The following is a 27,472-nucleotide window of genomic DNA, read 5'->3' on the forward strand; positions in this document are numbered from 1 at the left end:
GACACTAAAAACACCACTCAAAAAAGCAAAGAAGGAAAGTCCCTCCAGGTTTCAGTTCAAGAATTACCCTGATGTATCAGCTGCCCATGGTTTTCTCTGCAAAATATCCCTTGGGTCCCGCTCAGTCTGGTATTATTTCCAGCACTGAGGATGGGAAGTGGAGATGCAGCAAATAAGACACCTTTTCAGCAGGAGCTGTTGAGCTCTGCCGCAGGAGAACCAGCAGCCTGGTGGCTCTGGGAGCTAGTGTCAGGCACAGCTCCTGTGCCTTCCTAGTGAGCAACATCCAGCTGGTGGGGAGCTGATAGGTCTGCCAGCTTGTTTGCAAAGGTTGTAATCTTTAAGGTATCAAGCAGCAGAGTTTAAAAATAACAGAAAGAAATCTCCCTTCTACAAGGCACAAATAAAAAGAGGATGGTTGATACAACAGTAATTTAAAAACTCCCGTTACTGCCTCGGGCGCTGCAGTGGAAGGAATTGCACGTGCATAACAGTTTTCCCCATGGAGAGCAGGTGCTTTCCTTGTTGTCCAGCTGGGGGAATCCAGTTTTCATTTTCATGTTTCTTTACTTTCTTCAGTTTCTTTATTTTTCTTTAGCATTCTTAGGATTATCCTGCTCTCTTAAGCCCTACTGTACTGGATTTGCAGTATGAAAAAAGCAAGTTGGGGGGGGGGGGATTATATTGTGTTGAGTTTAATTTCTGTTAAAAATCCATGCTGCTAGAGAAAAGGAGTTTCTGTCCTGGTTGAAGCAAGGAATTTGGGATGAGATGCTGTAAAGTGCTTAGAAGCTTAAAATGCAAGGTCAGTAGCTGTTCGTACGTCTGAGACCTGGTGAGCTGTGTATGGACCCCTGCATCACCTTTTAGGCACCACAGAGAAATTTGTTTTTTTTGGGGGGGAATTCATAGACCAGTGATACAGAGTGATGCTTTGCAGCCCTGCTCTGAGCTGCCCTAGGGAGGCCAGACGCAGCCACGGTGCTGCTGCCTCGTGGCTTAGTGCTGGGGCATTCACCTTGAGACTGCAAGATATTTGGGATGGATGTACTATTTTGTGAGTAATTTTCATCAAGGTGAAAGTAGCATTGCACAAACCTTGGTAGCGCTACGGAGTGCGGAGCTGGTGGAGTTAGCCAGTTTAGATCCTCTACAATGACATTTTCAAAGCAGCCTCACAAAGCAAACTCCCAGCTATGTCCGAAGCAAGTTTCTGCATGCTTGAATCATTTGCATGCATAAGTATAAATCTGCATTTCCCAGTAAAGCTCTGTCAATAAGAGTACTGCATCTTCCAGTGCAAGGCAATGCTTAAATTAAAGCTGCTAGAGAAAAGGCTCGTAGGAAGAGCACTAAGCAGAGAGGGGAGATAAGGAGAGTGTCTGAGCTGCAGAGCTGTTGGCACACAGCTGATCTGCAGCTCTGAGCTTGGGTGGTATCATGGCTGTGCTCTGCCTGTGCCTGCTCGAGGCTGGGGGCTTTGAGGGGAGGATAAACTGGCAGAGCATCCAATCTGGCCAAAATAAAGGGGGATTAAATCCTGGAGGGAAGGATCAGGAGGGTTTTTCATCTCTTATCCAGGAGGTTTGCAGTGGAGGCACCTGGAGGTTGAAAGACACACTCAATAACTAAAAAAAGACACAGAAACAGAAGTAATCATTAAGGCAGTGCTGAGGATGGCTGAAGGGAAGTTATCTGGGGCACATTGCTGTTTTTGCTGTACTGTGTTACCTTCATCTGTGTTTTGGTGCTCTCTCCCCAAGCATGTTCCTTGTCTCCTAGGGCTGGTTAGTTTTGGTGGTATTCAATGTTTTCAAGTTAGACACATGAGCAAAAATCACTCCACTAGAAGAGAGTGACAGGCCATAGGTCTTTCCCCCATTTAAATGTGTTCCAAAGCTGCAGTAGCCCGAGCTGGTCTGAAAACAGAAGTGTTCGTCAACTAACTAGCTTTTCAGTGGGTTACACAAGGGGAGAGGATTTCTCTTCGGATGCAGATCCTCAAATCCCTCCTGAGAAACCAAAACAGCTGTGTTGTGTCAGGTCACTTGATCCCAGCGACTGTTGAATTGCAATTGAAGGCCCCTCTAGCTTCTGCTTACCTCTTCACATTTTGTTTCTCTGCTTTAACCTTTGCCAGTCTTTCCCTGTCCCTTCCTTTGGGCTGGGTCCTGGCCTCAATCACACCAGTGAAATCTGGGGTAACTGCTCTGTGGATGAGACAAAGAGCTGGCTCCAAAGATGACAGTGGAGTATGTCTAGAGCAAAGTTTTGCTCGTGGATACTGTCAGCCCGTGGGTTAATCCAGTGTTGGCTTTGAGAGGCAGAACCACACACCTGCACAAACCACTAATCAATTTTATAAAAGTTTGTTGGTACTCTCTGTACAAAAGACACATTAGAAAGTCCATAAGTGCTGCTTTGTGTAAGGAAGTTACATGGTCTGAAACATCTGGATACAGCCTATTGCATAAGTGTGTGTCTATGTGTGTGGGTGTGCACCTATACATTTGCATGGGAGTATATAGGATTTGTAGTGCATGTATGTGGATCTTGGTGTGTGTGCATGTTTATTATTTATTGCTATTTTTTCAGTGTGAAATACTGCACATGGCTTTTATTCTTTTATTATTGGTGAGGGGAGAATAAAATTTGGCTTGGATACTCACAGAAATGACTGGGAATTATCCAAGTATAATCGTACCTTTTCTGAAATTTGAGTGACCTGTCTACCTTCTTAGTTTCCCTTAATTCTTGGTCTCCCTCTAATATTCTTCCCTTTACGAGAAGTCTTGCAGGAGTAGGTAGCCCAATCCTACCCTTGAACAAGAAGACCCAATCCTGATCTCATTCACACTCATATAAACCAAAAATAAAATCTATTGGAAATTGGGGAATCTAGCATATTGATATTGATTTTCTAACTCTGCTGGTGGTTTCTGGATTCCTGTCTACCTGAAACTGGACTGAGAACTATTAATTCAGGAAACAGCAATTTGAGCTTGATGGGGATGTATTGACCTTAAGCCTTCGTTAATATAAAATCAGCCTAGTGCCCTTGGTTTGAGGAAAGCTCTGTCTTCTTTGACTATGTGACATGAAAGCTTCGTGGTTTTCTGACCTGAGGTAGACCAGCATGCACTGGCACTGGGGCTTGGGAGATCCTGTTGACTGTCTCTTCTGACAAAAGATTGTCTTTCCAGAAGCTGAGTTTCTCTTGTTTCAGGTTGTCCATTCACTTGGGCTTTGGAGACCAACCTTGGTTTAGCATTTCTGTTCCTCACTGTTTATGCCTTTTTTGAGCCCTTGAATTATTTAACAGGAAAGCAAGTTGCTGAAGAAACATCAGCCTGTGAAAGAAAGTTTCTGGAGCTTTTAGCACAAGCTACAAACATTTCTCCCCAGAGTTTAAAGGGTATTCTGAGGAGGGATTTGGGCTTGTATTCTGAGGAGGGATTTGGGCTTGATGGGGATGCCAGAGAAAGTTTGAAAGCATGGAAAATGCTTCCGTCTTTCCTTAAGTGCAAAAATAACTATTTATTCAAGATGAGAAAAAAATTCTGCGGGTGGATTGCTAGAATGATGTGAAGGGATGGAGAAACTTGGCAGTGGGTATCTTTTTCAGCTTGATTTCTTAAATGGTTTTGTCACATTCAATTTTCTTAATGTGGATACTCATGGAGAGGCTGAACTTCCCCACATATCCTGCTCTTGTGAACCTGAACAACCCTTTTTCTTAAAATACAGAGGCCTTGTAGGTTAGTACTCATTACACAGGTGTGCTGAGCTGTAGCAACGGTTGAAGCTGAGGTGTGAGTAGAGGAGGGTCTACCGGTGTGGGAAGAAATTCTGTCCAGGAATAGGAGGAGGTGTTTTGAGGTGGGATTGTTGTGCATCGCTAGTGGGAAACCACTGCTCCGGTATACCTCTTACTGCTTCTGTGTGAAGTAAGAGGACCTTCTCCAGAAGCAGGTTCAGGGCCGGTTCCCTGTTCAGGCAGCTTTGACATGAGCCATGTGCATCCGTCTGGAGTGAAAGAAGGTGAAAAGGGTTAAAAAAAGTAATATCTGGCTAATTCCTTCCTAGTGAAGCTTTTGTATGTGCAGTGGGAGGGTGGCTGTGCTCAGCATGGTGCATTCATCGGGGTGGCTCTGAGTGGTTGGGCTCTGCCTGTGGTCCCTGGTGTTTCACAGGTTGGAATAGCCAAAATTGTTTCTCTTCCACTAAGTGTGAGAGGGGGAAATTTGCTTTAGATTGACACACTGAGGTGACTTGCTGGTAAGCACCTGGTCTTGCATTCTTCAGGAGCTGGCTCAGCAGGATGCAGACAAATCCCTGCTTTTATTTCAGGTTCTGTTTGCTGGGGGAAGCTGTGATTTTGTTCTGCTTCTGAAATACCTTCATTAGTCTGGTGCCGAGATTTTGGTCTAATTTTACCCAGATAGTGAAAACTGACTATTTAAAGAGGTGGTTTAAGCCTTGAATTTTTCTGCTTCTTGTATTAGCAAAGAAGGATATGGAATATTACCAGGGTAACCAAATAACCAGACAGCAGTTTTGAGGTTACTAGCAGCACACAACAGCAGAGAGCAGTATGTGGCTCACAGGGAGAGCAGTGCCTGCTGCAGCCTTCTATCGTGCATGCAGGAAGAAGACTGAGCTGTATCACGGTGATCAAAGACTGGTGATGAGCTGACAGTGTGATATGGCCGTAAAAAAGCAAGGTATGATCCAAGGATGTATTAGAAGATGAATTTCCAGTAGAGATTAATGCCGCTGTACCAGACAGTGGTGCAACCTCACTTGGACTAGAGTAGACTGTTTGATTGCCAATATTCAACAAAAATGTATTCGAACTGGAACAGGGACAAGGACAGTTGGGGGAATGGAGGATCTGTCTGAGAAGGGTAAGCTGCAGAGTGCCTTGTCTAGCCTGGCGAAGTGGTGACTGAGCAGGACCATAGCTGCTCTCTACAAATGCTCTGCGGATGAAGACTGGCTGAGCAGAAGAACTGCTTAAGTTGAAAGAATGAGTAGGTATTGGATGATCACCGCAAAATATAGGCTCGTAGTTAGAAGGCAGGTTCTGATCATCAGGCAGGAGTGTGGTGGTGGAGCAGCCTCCCTTAAGGCATTATAGGGGTAAAACCCCAGAAGGATGGAGGCTCGAGAACTGTGATCCCTCCAGGTGTAGTCATGACAGCAGGAGGGTGTGTGCGGGACCCCTCCAGTGCAGCCTCCACAGGGTACGCGGCTGTTGTGAGCAGTTAGTGGCCGCAGGCTTTAAGCTGGCCATGGTTTATTGATAATTATTGCAACTTAGTGCCTGGGTCTGCTCACATGCCTTAACTTTTTTCATACATGCTCAGCTCAACCTCTTTTGCTTCACTTTGATTCCTACCAGTGTCCTAAAATTGTATTTGCTAAAATGTCAGGAAAATGAGAGCCTGCCCTCAGACTTGTACACAGAATAACTAATCCTCATGTCCAGGTCTTTAAAATATTTCCAACTTTTATTTATTAAAGAGAGGTCAAAGCTTTCATCAAAGGAGCAGATCTGGCTTCAACATGTACCCCAGGCATTGGTGCCTGTTGTTGCACCTGTTGAAGGGCTCTAGTCCACGTTTTACCAACATGGTAAATTTTGTGGTGTTAACTCATGTTGCTGGGTTTCCATGGCAACCCTTTTGCTAATTAACGCACAGTAGTGAGGGAAAAAAAAAAATCTGTCCTTAATGATGAATTAATTTGACAAGTTTGTTATGGTAAGAAGAGTTCTGAATAGACACTCTGAAGGTGTATAGCGGGGATGTGAGCACGCTTGTTGCTTATAAGAAGAATAACTGGGAAAAAGAAAAATATGTCTGTGTTATTCTGACCTTGCAGCATTCAAACTCAAATCTTTCTTACAATTTGGAAAGGGTTTGCATTTCAGAAGGAAAAAAACTATCCTGAAAAATGTCTAAGAGCAATAACTGAAATTGTTATGCTTTTTTGTTCCTTTTTTTTTGGTAAGACATTGTAACTTATTTTTTGGTGTTTAAAAGATTAAATAAAAGCTAAGTGAATTTAAGAAGTTAAAAGCATGAAAGAATCAGAAAATTCACATTTAGAAACTACATTGTTTTATCTCAGAAAAAAACCCAATTACTCATGAATACTCCCAAATTTCAACACACCCTGCTCTTTCTTGCACTAATTCCCCCAGCAGCGCACGTGGGAAATCAGCAATGGCTGTTAAGAGATAGGCCCAAATGAAACTGTAGATTGAGCCTGTTGTTTTGAAATTCAAAAGAGAACGCAACTCACAGCGTGGTCCTGACCACCAAAGCGGTGGCCTTGGAAGCGCATTAGCAAAAGTAAATCAGGAGTGAGAAAACCAGCAACTTTCTGATGTGTGTTGGAGATGAGTCATGAATGTAGATTCCCATCAGTGGTGGCAATTAAACTCCTTTAGCATTTTGTGCACAAGGCAATGGGTTAAGTCACAGTGTCCTGGCTAAATTCTTACTTTGATAATTGTGCTCAGCCCTCCTGAATCCTCCCCTCCTGCAGTTTTAATTAGATAGAGCTGTGGCTCACTAACTTCTGTGTTGTGTGGACCACAACCTAACAGGGAGTTTGGTAGAGACTTGTCATCCTACTAGTGATCTTGTGACTACCTTCCATCCTGTTGTGACTGCAGCAATTACTTACACGGAAAAGTAGTGTTAGGGAAATAATGAGTGTATTTTAGCTGCTGTTTAATGAGATTTCACTTTCGGAAGTTAGGGCACCATGCTGCTAACTGGTGCTTTGCAAAACTGCCAGCAAGTGCCCTGTGAATCTGCTGTACCCTCAGCCAGAGCCTGCAAAAGGACAGGGTCTTGCTTTTGCTGGATCGCACCTGCCTGACTCTGCAGGGCTAGGGGCGCGGTTAAAAGTCGCTGTAGTGGCTGTGTTGATGGAGAAGGGAGCTGAGGGGTGGAAGCTTGTGCAGTCTTACTGCTCTTGGTCTGTGGCCGCTCGGGAGCAGCCCTGGGATGGAGGCGGGTGCACGGTCCGGAGAATTTGTCTCCTGTGTGGTACTGCTGGGCTTGTCCTCTGCCCAGCCCCATCCAAACACTGCTGCCTTCATCACCGAGAGGTCCTGGGGTCTCTGACTGATGTCACTTGGGAGTTTTAAACCATTTACAGCTGGGGAACAAGGCTTTTTTGCCCCCCCCATGGCCAGCAGCAGCCAGGGTTGTATGGAGCACATGGCTTCAGGACAAAGCAGTTGTCTTGCTGGAGCCACACAGCCGGGGCTATTGGCAGGAGTACTTGGAGTGTCACTCAGCTGCTGGGGTTATTGGTTGGTGCAGTTTTGGGGGTAATTGCGGCTTTGGCTGCTGTGTTGCATACCCCTGGCTGGAGAGCAGGGAACTGAGCAGGGGCAGCGGCCAGGGTGCCATGGGATCCTGCCATCACAAGCAGCCGGGAGGCATTCGCCTTTCCTCTCATTTTGCAGAAGGTCAGACAGGGTGAAAGATTGAAAGAGATTCTCTCATGAGATTTCAGCCTCTCCTGATCTCTGTCAGTGCCTGGGCACTGCAAGGTTGTGCCTTTCTTGGTGACAAATCTGTGCTCCCCTGGGAAAACTGTCCTTACACACCTTTGCACAGATGACAACATGCTCAGGTCTCCGTTTGGCACCCACAAGTCCCCCAAGCCCATGCACAGCTGTGCCAGTGGCTTTGCATGGACATGTGAGCTTCTTGAAAATGTGTTCCCAGTGTCCAAAGCTAGCAGAAAAGTAAGCGCATTTCTTTTCTCTTTACACGATTGCCCCTGTGAAACAGGCGTGTTGCATCAAGGAACACCTTCCTTTCCCCGTGGATAGCTACTGCTATCTGAAAACAAACATGCCAAAACCTGATACCAGCACACAATCTGTGTTTTAATTCCCCCAGCTCAATTTAGATGCCAAAAATATTCACAGTTCCCCTTCTAACACTGAGTGACCCAAGGAGGAAGGACTTGGGGGTCTTTGTACAGTGTAAACAATGCTGTAAGTTGCCACTAGTGGTAGTGCGGACACCTTTATTGAGATATTCTGTAGTATTTATATATACTCTTATTTAATTAAGGCTGTTTCGAGCACTGAAATGACCTGCTTCGAAACCTTCACAAATCTCCTGTGGACTTAATTGGCTGCTGACTTGAGTTGTTAAAAGTTGCTCGAGGAGCTGCATTTCCAAGGAGTATAAATAATAATGGAGATGGGATTATTTTTGACTTTTTAAGGAGAGAAAGAGAATGTGTCTGAGTACGTACATAGCTTTTAGGACAAGTAAGTTTGGAGAAGGGTGGAAAAGGTGAGGCTACACACCCAGAAAGCTGCAGGCCCTTCAGCACAGCGAGGTGGAAGAATTTGAGGGAGTTACTGTGGCAAACCACCTTGAGCTTTCAGCAGCACCATGTTACTTCCAGCAAGGAGGCTGGGACTGTAGTGAGAGCGGTGCGGGTCTCTGGGATGGTGGCATTCCACTGCCACTGCAGCGAGGCAGACGTTGCCCTGGGGAGTCAGTGGCATGTACTGGGATCAGAGGAGTGAGACCCCCTGCCTTGCTCTGCATGCTGCGGTTTAGAAGGGAAGAACATTTGGGTTCTCCAAAATGAGACATGTTTGAGAGCAGATCTGAAGAACTAGGCACTCTGAGAGTGTTTTCTTAGTTGAAATATGTGAAAAAATATTACTGCTCTGACAGCACTGCTGTTGTGCTGCAGTAACACTATCCTCTTACTGTCACAGCCCAGTTAATGGCAGCGCCTGTGCAATAGAGACAGTACCAAGTATATCAGTGTATTATTTAGGCCATCATGGGACCCACTGTAAACATCAGGGATGGTTTTGGTCCTTGCCTTACATCACCAAGGAGACTTTCAGTGGTCTATCCTTGGACTTCAAAGTCATAAAAGAGCCCATTAATCTGCTCAGCCCGTTGCACAATAGCTCTCACCTGGGCATATCTGCTGGCACTGTCGGGCTACATCCACAGTCTCCTCCTGCAAATCTTGCCTTTGAGAAACGTTTCCTAGATAGTTAGACATCCATACCCAAAGTTCTTCATGATTTGGAGAGATTCAGGTCTCCTACCTGCTGTAGAGGCGACAGCAAAGAGAGAGGCTTTCTTCCATCCTACCAGGCTCTTTGGCTACAGCTGCACACTTGCACTGCTGTGCTTGTGCTTGGCCTTGGCCTTCTGTCCTGCCCTCCTGCCTTTCCTGGGCTGCTACAGATCTTGTGCCGCTTTCTCCTTTTGGGTAGAGTTGTTTCATTTATTTTTTGTTCAAAGGCTTTCTCACCTTGTAGATCCTTTGTTTTAAATCCTTTGTTGGTATTTTCATTTTAGATCGTTAAAATGGAGCCTTTCTCCATTTCAAACTCCTAGCTCTCCCCATTATACATAAATAACACCTCTCCTGAAACTGTTTAAACTGTGTTAACACAGTCTCTGAAATGGTAGTTTAGCTGAGCTTTTAACAGGTTTAATCTCTTTCTGGGTATTAATCCTTCCAGAACCTCTGATAAAATTTGTTGCTTTTCTCCGAATCCCTCCCACGCTGTCAATATCTGTCTGAAATGAGTTGCTTTGTGCAGAACAAGCCATGGGAGGAGGGACTGTTACAGCGTCTTGCAGCTCTTGCTCTCATTTCAGTGTGTTTCAAACTCCTCTCTGATTTCCTGCCACTGTTGCGTCTGTGATTCTTAGCCCTGTGAGCACCTCTCCCATTGAATATGGGTTTGGAATGAGTTTGCCTCCTGTTTATTAGCTTTATTTCTCAGTTCTCAGATATATTCACAAGGTTTTCCTGTTTGATATCATCAGAGAATGTTAGTGAATGATATCACCTCTTCCACATTGCAATGAAGATGTAAAGGTATCAAAGACTGCAACAAATGTTGGATCCTGTTTCTAGTTTCTTGCACTTTTTTCTTCTTACTTTGCACTACATCGCAGGATCCCTAAGCCTGTGTGACAGCAAACTTAATTTGTCCAGGTTATCAAAGGCTGCAACTGAACTGGAGGGGAAATTATTCTTTTTTTTCCATCATGCTACTGTAGAAATGACATACTCTCCTATGAGGGGGTAGCAGACTTTGGACAGCCTCTCCTATCAGGTATTAGGTCAGAAAAAAACAAGACTTGAGCTGTGAAACATGCAGCACACCTTTGAGATTTCTGACCTTCTCTAGAGTTGGGTTCGAACCAGCCACCTCCTGCTCATTCGTAAGTCTCTCAACCTGAATTTGTTGTTGTACGTTGGTACTGTTGCTGTCTGGGCTCCCACCAGCCGAGGTGCTTCACAGGCAAGGAAATGGCAAAATCCCTTGAGTGGGGAGCTGCTGAGAGATGGTCTCTGTCTCTGTGTTCACCTGAACCACAGCCTCAAAGCCAAACTCCTCTGAGCTGGAGCTGAACTTCTTCTCAACGTCTCTCCTTGTCCAGACACAAACCCAAGGAAAAATCTCTCCGTGGTTTTGAGATGTTCAGGTTCTCCATGATTCCACCTATGATGGAGGAAATACTTGATCGTACTTGACCACTGTGCCAGTTGCACTGTTTCACATTGCACCCCTTGGCCACATGTATTGCCACCATGGTCAAATTTCTCCGCTGTGTCATCTATTTTTCATACTGCCTCCCTTTGGATACACTTCCTGGCTGTTCCAGCTGTGCAGTTTTGAATGAAGGCAGCTACCATCTTGAGCAACTGTATTGGTTTTGTTTGGCAAGGTTTTGGTAGCGGGGGGGGGTTACAGGGGTGGCTTCTGTAAGAAACTGCTGGAAGCTTCCCCTGTGTTCGAGAGAGAGCGAGCCCATATTAGCCGGCTCTGAGACGGACCCGCCGCCGGCCAAGGCCGAGCCAATCAGTGATAGTGGTAACGCCTCTGTGATAACATTTTTAAGAAGGAAAAAAAAGTTGGGACGGAGAGAAACTGCCGCCGGAGTGAGGAGTGAGAACATGTAAGAGAAACAAGCCTGCGGACACCAAGGTCAGTGAAGAAGGAGGGGGAGGAGATGCTCCAGGCGCCGGAGCGAAGATTCCCCTGCAGCCCGTGGTGAAGACCCTGGTGAGGCAGGCTGTCCCCCTGCAGCCCAGGGAGGTCCACGGTAGAGCAGATCTCCACCTGTAGCCTGTGGAGGACCCCACGCCGGAGCAGGTGGGTTCCCGAAGGAGGCTGTGACCCCGTGGGAACCCCGCGCTGGAGCAGGCTCCTGGCAGGACCTGCGGATCTGTGGAGAGAGGAGCCCATGGAGCAGGCTTTCTGGCAGGACTTGTGACCCCGTGGGGGACCCGCGCTGGAGCAGTGTGCTCCTGAAGGACTGCACACCGTGGAATGGACCCATGCTGGAGTAGTTCGTGAAGAACTGCAGCCCGTGGGAATGGCCCACGTTGGAGGAGTTCGTGGAGGACTGTCTCCCGTGGGTGGGACCCCACGCTGGAGCAGGGGAAGAGTGTGATCAGCCCTCGTCCTGAGGAGGTGAAGCGGCAGAAAATAACGTGTGATGACCATAAACCCCATCCCTGTCCCCCTGTGCCGTTGGGGGGGCTTGGTGGTGAAATCCGGGAGGGTAGTTGTGCCTGGGAAGAACGGAGGGGTGGTGGGAAGGTGTTCTGAGATTTCATTTTACTTCTCATTACCTTGCTCTGGTTGATTTGTAATAAATTGAGTATGTTTTGCAAATTGAGTCTGTTTTGCCCGTGACGGTAATAGTGAATGATCTCTCCTGTCCTTATCTCGACCCGCGAGCCTTTTGTTATATTTTCTCTCCCCTATCCAGCTGAGGATGGGGGAGTGATAGAACGGCTTTGGGGGGCACCTGGTGTTCAGCCAGGGTTAACCCATCACAGCAACGCTGGCCATAAAAAATAATGTGAAAATTTGTGAGAGTAGGGTAATTTATTATTTCCATGCCAGTGCTATAGGAGGGAAAAGTAATGATGTGAGGTATGCAGTAGCAATGGAAACCTGTGAGAGAGAGATCCCATTACATTTTTCCTGTTTCTTTTTCTCTGAGTGGACCATAAAGCAAAAACAAATCAGGCTCCTGTTGGAGCGCCTATCCATTTTAATAGGGCTTGTTTAAGTGAGGATTTACTTAGACTAAAAGGTCCTTAGAGCCACTTAATTCTTGTAGGTGGAGTACATATCTAGGCCAGTAGTAAAAATTCTTTACCAGATGTCTTCAGGAGGGTACTCACCACGTACTTTCACAAACAGAACATCTTGGACGCCTTCAAAAAACAGTATCAATTGTTAATGATGCTAGATTAGATAGTGTGGACGGGGCTTGCAATAGCATTTTTTAAAGCCTTGGGAATATTGGGAAGTTGCTCCAGTGATGGAAAGAGAAGTTAAATGGGCTGCAGAGCAGTGAGGGGTGGGTGCTCTTATTTTCAGCAATTAGTCAGAATAGCTCAAGCTAAAGTTTTTTATTTCAGAGATTTGAGCATATTTCACTATCAGTTAATGTTATCTCACATGGCACTGTTCATTGCAAAAACCCTGTGAATTCCCTGGGTGGATCCCAGAGCCCTTGTAGCCAATGCCTGTGCATTTATATTTTGCCTCTGTTTGCTTACCACATTTCTAGGAGCGGTGTCATCGCATTTGGCATAGGCTTAGACAACACCCACCACGCAGTATGTCTGGGGGAAGTCCACGCACTCGACTTCTGTTTCTTAAGCTGAATAAAAAATTACTGTGAGAAGGGTTGGAGATTTTCCATTAGGTCAGAATCTCCCACCTTCATTATATGGTCTCTTTTCTGAAAATTTCTATTCTAGAAGTAACAATCCTTTAAGGCATCCTTTAAGCATTCTGAGTCAGGAAAACCTGTTTCTGAAATGGATAATAATTATATACTGGATATAATTGAGTGTAGATTGCTTACCAGGCAAATAATAGATAGCATAGCTGAAGCTGAGCCTGGGCAGATCCTTGGATGAGAATTCATCTGGGCTAATGAACTCTGACAAGCTCAACCACGACAGCTCCATTTGGGCAAGTTTCAATCCAAATCCAAGTTGGGCTGTCATCGTGCACCTTCAAATCTGTCTGTACCTGTGTGTAGCAACCTCCCTGGACTGTCGTTCATATTTTACACTAGTTTTGCTCTAAAAATTTTCCTCTAAAAATGGAAAGCAGCATGGAAATTGGCTAAGACATCAGACACTAACGGCTATATATTTCTTGAAGGAAGAACCCAATGTATTTGATGAATGTGGGCTTGCAGATGTTCCCATTGACTTTGGTGTCACTATTCCCTTGAGTAAGGACAGAGGCTTACAGTACAAATGAGGCTGGCTGTCCTCAACACACAATTAAGCAGACTAGTATTATGGGGGAATAAGAAAAGTTTAGGTTGCTTTGAAGATCTGCACTGAGGAGTTGTTTGCTTTTCTTCAGAGTATGAGCCTAGGTATCCGTGATCCTCCTGTGCTCTTGAATACCATTTCTGAATTCTGAAGCCAGAGCAGGACTTGCATTTAGCGTGCTCCTTCAAGTACTAACCATGACCGTAAGTGCTCAGCATATGGGTTTAGGGTCATCTGACTGCTATAAATGACTGTATTTCTAACAGTTATCCCAAGTGTGCAGGGGATAGAGAGTCCAACTCAAGCAGGAGCTCTGTGTGGGGAACCAGGGAGGACTGGCACAAGCAGTGCCCTGTTATTTTCATACAAAGCAACCAGGGCTAACTCCAAGCCTCTGTAGGTCAATGGCATGGGACAGGCCAGGGAAAGGAAAGATCTTCCATACCAGGAAAGCCCACACAGCCAGGGATTAGCTTCACATGAGCTGTACTGCTGACAGTTCTTCTGGGGTGAATCCTGTCCCAGTATGAGTTGGATGTTTTCCACCCAGAGGCTGGTATGGATTTTATGTGCACTCCATTTGCCTTTCCCTTCAGATTTGAGAGTTGACTTTTTTTCTTTTTTTAAGCGTAGGTGTGTTAAAAGTAACATTCTGGTTCACCTTTAGAGTTGCCATTTGACTTCTTTGTCGTAACACGTCCTGATTAATGATTAATTGCAAAGGACATGTTCTGACTCCAGCCTGTGTCCTGGGGTGCTTGTCGCAGCAATGATGCACTGGGTGATTACTCACTACCCTTAACCTGACAGCTGTATTTCTTTCTTTGACTGGTTAATGACCTTGACCAGGTACGCATGCATTTGTGTAGATGTGTATGGTTGTAGGGCGTTGGGGATGTGCAAATTTTTCTTTCACTTTGCATGACCTTCACTTTACCTAAGTAAGAAAAAGGAACTCTTCCATGAACAGATGGAGCGTTATTTCTAGAGGTAGGTGAATAATGCAGAAAATTATTCATTCAAAACCCCTTCAGAAAACTCAGATGTTTGCCTTAAGATAGTGTTGCAAATCCTAGTGCAAATACCTGCTCACATGAATGTTCAATCCAGCTATCTTGAAAATCGTGTGTGAATGGGATAGTCATCCAGTCTAGGAACAGAATAGTGCCAGGTCACATAATTGATCCATTAAGGAAATTAGGAATAGTCACTATTTGAAGCGGTAGTTACAGAACAGATAGTTTGTAAGCAATGCATAACCAAGGTAGACTAAAAAAGGTTGTCAAATTATAACAGGTAAAAAATAATTATGTGAAAACCAGTCTGTTCATGGATAATTCACCAAGGAGGAAAAGCTGCTAAAATCAGCAAACGTTTGCTGCAAATAGTTTGCTTGGCTCTTGTTGTTCCTTAATGAATCGAATCTATTAACCAGGGAAAACATCACGTTGTCTTAAAAAACAAATCATATTTGGATGCCTCTTCCCATGCATTTGGACTCGTTTTAACATGAACACACTAATTATGCTGTGGAGATGATTTTGTTATGGCAGAAATGAAACTGAGTTTGCAGCTATAACTATTCAGCTATGAAGTGCTGGAATAGGTATATGGGGAGTGATGCCTTTTAATTCCATTGCATTTCTCTTTAATATTGGTATCCCTTTACTTCACATACAGCTTCAGAAAATGTTTCTCTTCTTTTGGGTGCAGAGGCAAAGGGCCTGGCTTTTGGGTCTCAGCAGTCTCAAAACTGCTATTTATGTCAGAGGGAGTTTGCTGTTGACCGGTTTGAAGAATCATGTCCACGGTCTAATTTGTACACAGATGGTAACTGGCTCACAAATTCCCAGCCTTCATGACATGCTTTCTGATGCACAGGGAACTGTATGAGTCATATTGCTCCAGCTATGGTCTTTTTGGATGGAAATTATACTTTTAAATATATACTGTGATTACATACAGCAGTGATGGGCTCATTTGAAGGAGCTGGAATGTAAGCCATTAAGTTGAGTGGCTGCCATTATGTACTGTGTTTGCCAACAGATAATAGACAATGATATTTCATCTGTGACAACTTTGCCCTCTAGACTTTGAATAGAATTATCTTCGTACGTAACTGTTTTCTTCAGCACCATCCAGGTGATAATTTTGTTACACTTAGACAGCAAATGTGGCCTCTTAGGAGTAGGATAGGTGGAACAGAGAGGGACAGGACTTGCACATGTCTTGTGCAGTGTGACCTGGAGAGAGGGCAAGGGGCCGGTTATACAACAAGCGAGGTGGCACCAGTTTGGCACGGTGGAGCCGACCGCGCATCAGGCCTTGCTTTCCGCTGTGCTTTGGCAGCAGCGTTCTGCGCAAACTGAAGTAAGAAACACCACGGCAATGGCTTGACTCACTCTTAACAGATGCTTGGGCGAAGCTCACGTTACCTGCTCCAGGGCTTTCGTAGCTCCTGCCATGACTCTGAGCTGCACAGGGGTTTGGGTGCAGTGCAGGGCACTTTGGGCTTGCGTGGCTGCAAGGCAGCTCGGGGATGGGAGGTGGGCGCTGAGGGAGTGCAGGAGTGCGCTGATGCTCGTGGCTGGTCTCTCTGTGCCACAGAGATAGCTGCTGTCTCTCTGAGCAGCCCAGGACGCTGTGGTGATAACTCATGTTTCAGAACGGGTGTTGATGACTTGGAAAAAGACCTAGTATTATGGGCTTTCCACCCTGTTTTAATTAGAGGCTGAGAAGTGTAGATCCAAGCTGCAGTCCAGTTGAGGGAGAGGGTTGTGGCAAGTGTCTACTTTGAATTACTCCAGTTAAAGAGGACATTTTGGCTGTGGCAGTTTTCCATAAAATCTGAGAAGCCATCAGACAGTGACTTTCATTCATTCCTAACCTGAATTGAGAAAAGCAGCTTAGATGTGGAAGGCTGCATATCCCCTTACTGATCTGGCCAATCCGTGTAATAGGCTTACAGGGGCTGATGACAATCTGCAAGAGAGTTACGTGCATTTAACTAGCATCAATTTATTACCTTACTGATGAGACAGCCTTTTACATCCAGGATTGTCCATTGAGCTTTTAGTAGGAAAAAACTATGGTAATGCAAAGTGAATTAGATGGGAATGAGAATATCATGCCAGATACCTGGTATCTTGCTGTTGAAACCAAGGGAGCAAAGGTACGTGCTGGGATATACAACCCGCTGTGCCACCCCTCTTCCTTCCATTGCCCCACATGCTACTTCCCCAAAAGCAGTGGTCACAGCGGGGTTTGCGCTATGTTAAATGCTTTCAAGATCTGTGAGTGATGCAGTGCATATAGCAAGATATTCTTGGGCTGCGGAGGTGAGGCCAAGCCAGGGCGCTGTGCCGACCCCGGGCCCCACGAGCTGCGAGCTCAGGGCTCGGAGAGCAAGAGGGCACCACGGGGTTTGGCTCAACAAGGATCTCAAGGGGAGAAGCTGCTTTACATCGCTTACTTTTAAGTCCTGCCTGTTTGCCCTCTCGGGAGTTGACATGGATGGAAGGTGAGATGTAAATGCAAGATGTGGTTGCTATAACAACTTGAGCTCTGTCTTGCTGGGTTTGTTGTGTTGCGGTGTTGATTGCACGCATGTGGTGGTGGCTAGCAGAGGCTGGTCGCCCGGGTGTTGCCTTTGAGTTCAGGATGCCTCTCCCTGCTTTTTGGTCCAAGTGCTGTAATACTGAAAGGTGTGAAGAAGACTTGCGTTTTTGCTGGAATAATTCTCTTGAAGATCGTAATTTAGGGGCCAGAAGCTTTGTCTGGCCATTTCTTATTCTGGGTGCTCATCCTGGTTTTTCCTCTTGCTGCCTGAGACAGAAGCAATGGGATTTTCACTGGATGGCTCTTGGTTTGCCCAAGACCAGCAAGACAGGCTCTGCTTTCCACTGGCTTGGCTGGCAGTCAGCCAGCAGAGCCGGGGCTGTTACTCGCCCTGCAAAGTCACCCGAAGCCAGGGGTAGTTTCTGGGGGTCATGTGTTGTTTCTCCAGCCATTGCTCACTTTGTGCTTGCATTTAATTAAACTTTTTTGTAAGCTCAGGGTCTGCAAAACAATTTGTAGATGGCATTCCCTTCTTGTGCTCATCTGCCAACAAGCCACTCCTTGACTGTATTAGATGTGAGCTGCAGTGACTTACCCTAAGAAATCAAGAGATCAGTGTAATGCATTCATCTGGACTTTAATCCAGCCTGGGCACTGATTTGCACTAACAACAGCCACCACTTTTTAAGTTCCAAATTCTCATCACTTACTAAAAATCTCTTTCTTTTTTTTTTAATGTTATCATTTTGGCCTCATGCTACAATACCAATATATGGGAATTATGCATTACTAAGGCTATTACTGAAGATGTGTTTTAATACATTGTGGTCTAACGTGACATAATCCAGGCATCTGCTTCATTTTTAAAAGGTGTTTTAAAACACATTGCAGTGATTGATATCAGGAAGGGGCTCTTGCTGCTTGTTCCTTGTACTTTGCCATCCAGGAATAATGTTTCTGTTTTGTGTTAACAGCCCTACATTTGAATTAATTTCCTTTCATGATTTTTAGACCCTGGCCAACTGTGTCAGCTTTTATAGGACAAAGTATCTACTTACACTTTCATTAGTTCTGGTCCTGTCACTTGATTCATTTCACTATGAATGCCTGATTCTAGATAAGTGAAGTTGCTACACTCAGTAGTCCTGGTGTATGTGCCTGTGCGTGTGCAGCTGTGTGTCTGTGTGCCATTGCCTCCTGCTAAGTAGAGCTGAGATGACTTAGCTATGTGTCACCAGCTTTGTGGTGGCTGGTGGCAGTCCTCCTGCAGATTTAGGGGCAAAGACCCCACGTCTGGGATGAGCAGATCTGTGTGCTGTTGCCTTTGTGAGTAGCTGTGTTGCGTTGAATAATGCAATCCACTGGGAGTAATTTGTGTAATTTGCTCCTTAATTCCTTTTTGCTTTGGAAATTCCCATGCCCCAGAGTAACAGGTGATGTACGTTTTAAAATAAATAATCTCTAAACCATCAAGTGCTCTTGCCTTCCTCAGAGCAATTACAATTTTATCTTCCCTCCCTGCAAAAACTATTCAGTTGCTCAGATGAACTCAGTTTGCGTGCAGTCAGCCAGTCTGCTCCATGAGAAGTCTTTTGCTTTCCAGTTTCAATAAGGACAAGCTTCTTGGGTAAAATGAGTCTAGATTTGGCATTTCTGACATTTCCAGTCAAGTCTTGGTTATCTATGAATGGGTTTTGAGGTTGCGGATTAGCTACAACATGGGCATAGGGATGCTTAGGATGATTTCTGTGCAGCTGAGTGCTCTGTGCTGTACCTCCTCACTGGGTCCCTTAGCTTGGGGCCCAGTGCTCCACAGCAGCCTCTTGCCCCTCAGTGTACATTCCCAGAGCCTAATTTATATATATTTTGTAATATCCGTTTTGCTTATCTGCATTATTCTGCTCCTTGGGTAATTGAGAGATAACTGTATCAATCTTTTCCCAAGTCCTGCAGTGGTCTGTACACAATGCTTCGATGTTATCTGGCACAATGTTTGCTACCACAGCAAGCAACGGGGCTGGGCTGATGCTTTATTAACGCTGGAAACATTGCTTGGAAATCCTGGCTGCTTCCCCCACCCCATACAGCATATTGCAGGCTCAGCCCGGTAAGATTAAACTGGGCATAAATCAAAGTCCAGCTTTGGCCCTCTGATCATGGGAAGGATTTCCAGTACCACTCTAGGTCTTTGAGGCAGTTATGCCCTTTTTTAAGGAATGTGGGAAGTCCCTTCTGGGGTCAGAAGACTGGGATTTGCACGCGTATTTTAGGTTTAGATCTTGAAGAGTATTTAGATATTTGTTTTCCGTGTGCTGTAATGAGGGATTCATGCTGACAGCCTGTGTTGGCCCTGAGTCAGTAAGGCGCCACGAGCTGCTCTGGCTGTTTGACGAAAGGTGCTGTTTTCCCCGGAGCAGTTTAAACTTTGAGTCTCAGAACCAATCTCATAATTTATCTGAGTTAAAAGATTATGGTTAGTGGTTATTTGTAATTACTCTACATGAAAGATATGTCATCAGGCAAGGGGAGGCTTAATGTGCCCAGTACGCAAAAGGGATTGGAAAGCAATTACAGTGACATATGCACCATCAAGGCTGAGGGCTTGCCAGTGCCCAGAGCCAGTTAAAAAATGCATGGGCAGTGCTTTATTGGGGTAACTCTGTGTTGTTACTAGTCCTTTTCCTCATTGCTGCCTTGGTTTTATAGGCACTCTCAGCTCTCCAGTTACTGTACGCAGCTCTGTGTTGCAGCTATTATTATATAGCAGGAATGACATAGACAATAACTATAGTAAGGTGGAGAATAAGACTAATATCATACCCTGGAGTCTACTGCTGTACTTTACATGAGGCCGGGTGATTTCATGTGTGCCAGGCGATACCTTTTCAAGAAAATTAAAGTCAATGAAAAATACAACAACCGAGTCCTAATGAACCTTTAAGTGTGTACTGATTCTCCACCTTTTTTTATATATATATATATATATATATATATATATGAAGCTTTGAACCAAGTGTGACAGTCTTTCCAGAATATGGGGATATCTGAGGCACTCTCACTCCAATCAGCCTCTTTCAGCTGAAATCCAGCCATTAGTCAAATTCATCAAAGGGCTTGAAAGCAGAAAGGGAAATTCTTTGCCTTGTGCTTAACCTTTGTGTGATTGCACCTCTTCAGAGAATAAGCAAATCAAGTGGAAATGCCCTCCCATTTGTTTTGTGAATGAGCTGTGTGGCGAATCCACTATGATTTGGCATTATTCAGTTTGTATAATTTCTGACGAGAGGTTTAAAAATAAATACACAATCAAAGGGACTATGGGGAGATTATACAAGAGCAAAAGTACAACATGATGGGGTGGGTGACATCTTCTTGTATGCTTCCTTTTTGTCTGCTCCGTCAACTGAGTGAACCTGCCCTAGTTGTGAAAACCAGTGAAATGTTGGATGGAAACACAGGTTGCAGCTTCTTTTGTCTGTGCGGCTCAGGTGAACACCCTATCAAACCATTCTCATGCTCATACCGAATGCATGGTTTTCATGGAGGAGACTTACGAGCAGATCTCAGCAGAGCTACGAATGCTTTCCTTGCGAAATCTTTAAGATGACGGCATTGCTGTTGCAGTAAATGGCCCCATGATTAACAGCCCTATCAATCTGTGTTGTAAGCGTTACTGCTCGTGAGGGAGCAATGCAATTAAAACACAAGAGGGTAAAGCAGCATGAGGTGCCTTTCTTCTGGGAACACGGGAAGCAAAGTGGTATTCTCATTTGGCTGGAGGTTTGCAGATTGTTTATGTCTCCTGTTCTGCTGGGGTTACTTTGAGCATTGATTTCTTTACTCTGAATGCCAGCTCTCTGTATTTTCTTGTTTGAAGATGTTTTGACTGCTGCCATTATGGAAGGGCCTGTTGAATACAATGGGAAATGCTATTGTTATTTTACAGTGCTTTTATGTTGTCTGAATAAAGGGCATGTCTATACAAGAACAATTTGAACAAATGGCATAGTCTCACCATGTTTTTCCATCTCCCCTTCACAGCCTGCTCTCTATTCCTGCCGTCCTGCTCCTGTGGAGGAGTACGTAGTTTATGTATTGCTGATTTGAAAGGGAACTACCCAGAGCTTTTTTTTTTTTACTGTTATAACTCTATTGACACATAAATGATCTGATAGAAATATTTCCCTGCCTTAAGATTATTCATATTACCTAGAGGCCATGGTCCTGGAAACTTTGTAGGTACTTAGAATTTTCTAAGGAGATGGTGATGTATGGTAGATTTCTTTGGGGTTTTTGGGGAAGGTGGCTCTTCATTAAGTGAATTTTGGACTAGTGAGAAACTCTGTGCTGGAAACTCAATGAAGAATCTTGTGGGCTAACAATGATTGTTTATCCCTGGAAGAGGTATGGGTTGGTAATAGAGGTTTTTGTGGCTTAGCCTCAAAATGAATCACCCCTCTGAAAAGATTTCTGCTATATTGTGCCCATTTCAGTCTCCGGGGACCAGCAAGTCCCTGATTTCTGTTTCCAAGTTGGCCCATAAGCAGCCAGTAAGTATTGATTAGTTGGGAATACTTAGCAAAATTTTGTAATAGTGGCTGATTTCACTAAAACATGTTTCATACTTGGCTGCCTCACTGCAGGCAGTTGCTGAGAAAGAGCAGATGTTAGCCTCCAACTGTGCATTGTGGCTTTGGAAGTGAGCAAAGTCAGGGAAAATTCACCAGATGCATCGGAGGCAGAGGCTCACCCATTCCCTAAACTCTTGTTCCAAGAGGCCCCATCTTGAAGAGCTGGAGCAAGGTCCCTTTGCAGTGACACAGCTGGTTCATGGCTGGTAGATATAAACCCTGCAGTAGCCTGGAAGAAGTTGTAAACCTTGATTTAGAGGTCACTTTCTGAAATGTACTTTAGAAAAACATCCTAGGTGGTGATCCTGGGCTTTTTTGATCAGGATGTGCTATAGATATAGACCACAAGGTAGGAGGTGACAAGGTGTGTGAGACCTGCTGCTGCAGGAGGGTCTTTCATGGCATCCCCTTTCCCCTCCTCTCCTTTGGGTCATGTAAGTTTGCTCCAGACTTGCTCTAGTCAACAAGGGTTAGGCAGAGTGATTCCACCATGTCATGTAACAGGGTGTTGTTCCTGTTATTCCTTCTATTTTTATCTTCCTACTTACTTTGATGAGGAGAGTAATTTTATCTTGATAGTGCGACAAAGCCATGGCCAGAAAGAAATAATTGTGAATTCCAGAGCCCAACTACCACTTTTGAGGTCCTCTTATATTCCTTGGAAGCTGCTCCCCCCATGGCATTAATGACAATCCCTCCCCTTTGGCTGAGGTCTCTAAGGGAAGAAGAAGGCAGTCGAGATCATTCACCAGATGGGCATTTCTGAGCTTTCCCAACACTGGTGAGGGCAATCACAGCTAGGTGAGTTCAGCAGAGGTTTTGCAACGATGTACCACGATGTGCTTGCTGTGGTACAGCCTTCAGCATCCCTGCCATGGCATGCTGTGGTGTGCCAGGGTCAGGAGCTCTTGGCTGGAGCGCGCTGACGGCACTGCATCCCGGAGGTTGTGACTTGCAGAGTCCTCTGAAACCCTTTTTTACTGTTTGTTGTTGTTGTCATGTTATTTTGGCAGCACCTCTAATGTAATTCAGTATTTCCAGTGGCCACGTTCCATCCTGGAAATTATACCAGACTAGAAGGGAAAGGGAAATCCATACGGACCTTAAGTAAGAATGATTTAATTCCTTTCCACTGACTTTTACTTGCTATTGTGAAAGCATTCACCTGTTGTACATGCATGTTAGGAGTGTCTTAAATAAGCATCTTTAGAGTGAGGGTTTGTGACTGAATTATTGGAGCTTTACAGAGCACTTTGGAAACCTGTAGTGAAAATCCCTGGAAAGGTTGATGCGTGTGATCCTGGCAATATAGTGATAATACACCATGTTCTTAGTGTGTGTTCCAGAAATGTGTCAGCTGTGCATATAATTAGAGAGAACATTGTCTTTTTTCCCCTTTTTCTTTTCCTCATTAAGTCAATTTATTTGTGTGCTGGGACACAGAAGTGGCCTCTCATCTGTCTGTCCTGGTACTTATCTTTGGCCGTGACCAGGTGTTTGCTAGGAGGTGAAGAAGGACCCATGACGAACAGTGACTGGTCCCTAGACTCTGCACAACATCCCAGTAGTTAATCTGCTCTTCTGCCCACTAGGAAAGTTTTTTTCTTCACCCCAGACAGAAAGTGGTTGGCAGTGCTCTGAAGTCTCCCATAAAACAGTAGAAATTATTCTCAGGTCTGTTGTTAAGAAATGCTCTTGGGCATTTCTCCTGCACTGATGTTACATGGTGGGAGCATTGAGGAACTTTTCTCTTTGGGCTCTTTAGTTTGAACAACCAACTGACAAGAATTAATTGATTTTAATGGGAACTACGACTTTCACCTGGAAGACAAGCAGTATTCAGGGTATGTCAAAACCAAATGTACATTGTCACCTATTGCATTTCTTCTAGCTGCCTCCCTCTTCTTATGAGTAGGACACTTTTCCCAAATATCGAAGTCCTCATTATTGTAAATTTACAAGGCTGAGATTTTGGGAATTCTTCTGGTGGGCATGGAGAACATCATTTTAGTTACAACAACCTTTGCATACTGAGAAACTGCTGTGTCTGGGAGAGTGTGATTTAATATTTGACTATTCTTATTGTGATTATTATTGTTAAATCCAGGTCTTTGTTACCCCTTTTTAGTGATGCCCAAATTGTAGATGGGATGAATACAAGGTGTTGGAAATGTAAACTCCTGCATCACCCAATTAAACACAGAGAAATAGTAATTTCTAGGGCATGATTCACCTCACTTGAAGGTAGACAACTGAAATAGCTGAGGTGAATCACACTCCAGATGTGTCTCTTTCTCTTCACTGATTATAAAGCAGTCCAGATGACTGTCCCAGATGCTGTGTGGTAGATGTCTAAAATTATGGGAGAAAACTCCCCTTCGAGGTCTTTGGCTGAGTATGTCTGACCACAGTGCTAAGACCCAGATTTGAAACCAAGAGACATGAACTTTCTGGAATGAAGAGCTCCTGCATTGAATTCTCTTAGAAAATAATATTTTATCCTGACCTTTCTCTAGTTCATCATCTCTTGCTGCTGCAGATGTCAGGTTCTGTCTCTGTAACCCTGCCCTGAAAGAGTCAGACGGCTCCACAGATGCAGCAAGATGTCTTGCAAAATAAATTAAACTGGATCTTTTAATTTTAGGCTCTGATGTTCTTTCAATGGACCCAGCACATGCAATGGCTGGAACTCGAATTCTGCCATCCCACTGCCATCCTTTTTTCACAAGCTGAACTGTATTTGTATTTTGGAAGGCCAAGGCTTGCTTTCAGGCTTCCTGGCATGTGGATCCCTTTCTTGGGCTAGCGATACGGACCGGGGCTGGAAAGGACCAGCTAATGGGGGCTTTTCTCCTGTCTGCTGGCACTAGGCAGTGAAAACCAAGAACTTACAGCCTTTCTCCTTGAGTATCAAGAAGCACCTTGCAAAGCCACCTCAGCTCCTGACATCCACTGAAAACATCTTCCAGATCTCTGCGTTAACAACAGAACAAGGCTGAGCACACCCCTCTGCTTTTCTGGCCCTCTGCAATTCCCTGCCAGCCCTTGCCGCTGGCCAAGCCTTGCTCCTCAGAGCTGGGATTTTGTGCCTCAGGCTCGGAAATGCACTTTTGCAAAGTAGGCTAGGAGGCTCTAAAACACGATCCCTCTGAAGTTTGGTTTCAGTGACGTTTCTGTGGCAGTTCGTGCCCAGAACTGCCTGTGTGTGAAGTGACAGCAAAGTCTATGTCAGCTGAAGCAGAAAAAGCAAAAACATGGCTTTTGCGTAATAGCTCTGTTCCTGGTTCATCATCAGTGAAAAATGGACTAAAATACCCAATGGCATTAACAAAAGGAATGAGTGTCAGGCCAACCTGATTTATTTTTTTACAAGAATACTGATTTTCTAGACAAAGAGAATGTACTCTACCTCATTTATTTAGATAAGCTAAATGCAAGATCACAGTGAGCCACTGGTGGGAGGTAGCCATGGGAAAAAGGGGGAGATGTTAGGTATTACTGCAAGATTTCTGTGACACTGTAATAAATATTTCTTGCTATTCCACAAATCTCTGGTAGGGTCTCTCTGGGAATAGTATTTACAGTTCTGGTCATCTATGTTCAAGAAAGATGCAGGCAAAATAATCTAGATGCCTAAAAGGGCTGGTGAAATGCTCAGGGGAAGGAAGAGCCATCTGCCGAGACAAGGCTGAAAGAGCGGAGCCTGCTTCAGCTGGGAAACCACAGGGTGGTCAGTGCCCATAGGTACGGCAAAGGGGAAACACTAGTGAAGGAGAAGAGCTCAGTCCTGGCAGAAGAACAGATGACTGTTAAATGGTCTTGAATGTATTGAGGGGGGGGTTCCTAAGCTGGGAAGTCTTCATTCCTTCCAGATCTGTCTTGGGGTTCTTTGTGGTTTGAACTGATTCAGATTTATGAAAGCATCTAGAAACCTTGATTCAGAGTGTCGTGAGGTGTTGTGAGGAAGCACTGAAACATATCACTACGTGGGTTGAGCATTCAATTGTTGAAGTGGAATCAGAAATCAGTCTTTATAACTGTTATTTTTCCAGATATAGCTACCCTACTTTGCTAAGTGAGGGCCCAGAGCTGGGGTGAACTGAGGGTCCTACACCATCTGACTTCAGCTGCTACTAGTTTGGATGCATCCTCTGGTGCCCCGCTCCTTGCAGCTCTGTATCAAAAGCCCAAACATGAGATAAACCCACGCTAATACAGTAGATGCCCTCTGCGATAAGTTCAGCACATCGATTAGGTCCATTGCATGACTCTTCAATGAGAGCTTGTTATTAACCTGTGCCTTTGTTTTCTGTCTGCTATCAAGTGATCTTGTGAGGCTTGTGCATAGAAGGCCCCTATATGATATATGAAGAAGCCATGTTTCTTTTACAGGTGATTTTGAATTAGAAAGGATGATTTGTCAAAATGGAAGTAGAAAGAACATTGTTTTACTTTATCTACTGTAGGAACAAGAGATGTCCGCTGACTAGATACGTCTTGGCTTTGAGGATGAAAGGCACTAAGTGTCAAGTTAGGCTCTCGTAGATCTTGCTGGTTTATGGACAACTGATCCTAATAATTGAACAGCTGAAACTGCCACTGTAATTGTCACAAACTGAAGGAGCTTGATTTCTTAAAGGAAAGTCAGTTCAAGAAAAACGGTTAATCAGGTCCTTTGATCTGTTGACTACATTTCCTGTAGGGACTTGAATGCTCTTAGATGTTTATGCTGAGAACCCTGCAGCAGTGCTAGAAGGTTTCCTGCAAGTTCTTACTGTGCAGGTAGTTATTAGCAGGCATTTTGGTAAGCCCAACTTACAAAAGAGCTGTTAAGAGCTCTCTAACCATTCCTAGTGCTTCTATACTTGCATAACCACTGCAATGGGTTATTGTCTTTATGCTTTGTATTGCTTGCCTAAATTGAAAGGATATCTGTGGCTGTTAACAGTCTTGCTGTGTGGAAGGTCTGTAATGGCTGCAGAGCTGAGCTCTTTGTGAACTGAAAATCTGATTTGGAGGTGAGCCCAAGTACATATTCAGTGCCTCTCAGATGGCAGAATTAATGAACAAGGTTCAGGATGGCTCTGACAAGCTAGTAAAGTCTATATTTGCTAGGGCAGTCTTACTGTTCAGTGCAGAATCCCTGCAGTGGACGAAACATAAACACAATTTATTATTCTGTTAAAAAATACCTAACTATCATTCTGAGGAGCAGTGGGTGTCCCAGGCATGGATGGATGATTTGTCTCATGGATGTACAAGCATCAGTGTTCGGATGAGTCCTTCCTGCAAGCATTAAGCAGGAGTTCTGTATATATAAAACTAGGTGGCTCACAATGAAAACAAGAACCCGTTAGGTCCTTGCCATGGTGCTGGCTCAGCTCTAAGGTGACCATAGGCTCCACGTGGAGAGACGTTCAGTAGGTCCTGTCAGACACAAGTCTGGCCTCAGTCCAGTTTCTAGTGGGCAGGTATCTGCACCTTGAAGACTGTCACGACAGCCAGTGCCGGCAGGTTTCTTGTGGGCAGAGCGAGGTTTGAACATGCTGTGGAGCTGGGCTGTGCTCCAGGTCAGGTCTGAAACAGGTCAGCAGGGTGCCACTGTGCTCTTAGCTGCTGTCTAGCTTGAAGATTTCAAAAGCAAGGGATCTCAGTACCTTACCAGCACTAAACAAATACAGAACTTCCAGTTTTGAAAAAAAATTGTTCTTCTAAATATGTTTGAAAACTTTGTTTGGATTTGCATGGAAAGACTCCTGAGCGTCAAGCTAACATTTGATCCTTTAACTGAGCAGACTTGCTCTGGAACAAAAATTCCTTTGCAGGACACCATCGCTTGGTTTTGCCACTTTGGGGAACTCTCAGCTATACATTATGCTAACCGAATTGTACCTGAAAGCCATGTGCCTAGACAGATGTGCATGTTCTTAAAGACG

General features: G+C 44.7%; 1 protein-coding gene across 9 annotated transcripts in view; it reads left to right on the forward strand.

Moving 5' to 3' along the window:
• ARHGEF9 (Cdc42 guanine nucleotide exchange factor 9) overlaps positions 1-27,472 on the forward strand; it is a 221,991-nt gene that overhangs the window by 126,179 nt on the left and 68,340 nt on the right. The window lies entirely within an intron of this gene.

The sequence above is a fragment of the Accipiter gentilis genome, chromosome 24 (genome assembly GCF_929443795.1).
Source record: "Accipiter gentilis chromosome 24, bAccGen1.1, whole genome shotgun sequence".
NCBI classification, from domain to species: Eukaryota; Metazoa; Chordata; class Aves; order Accipitriformes; family Accipitridae; genus Astur; species Astur gentilis.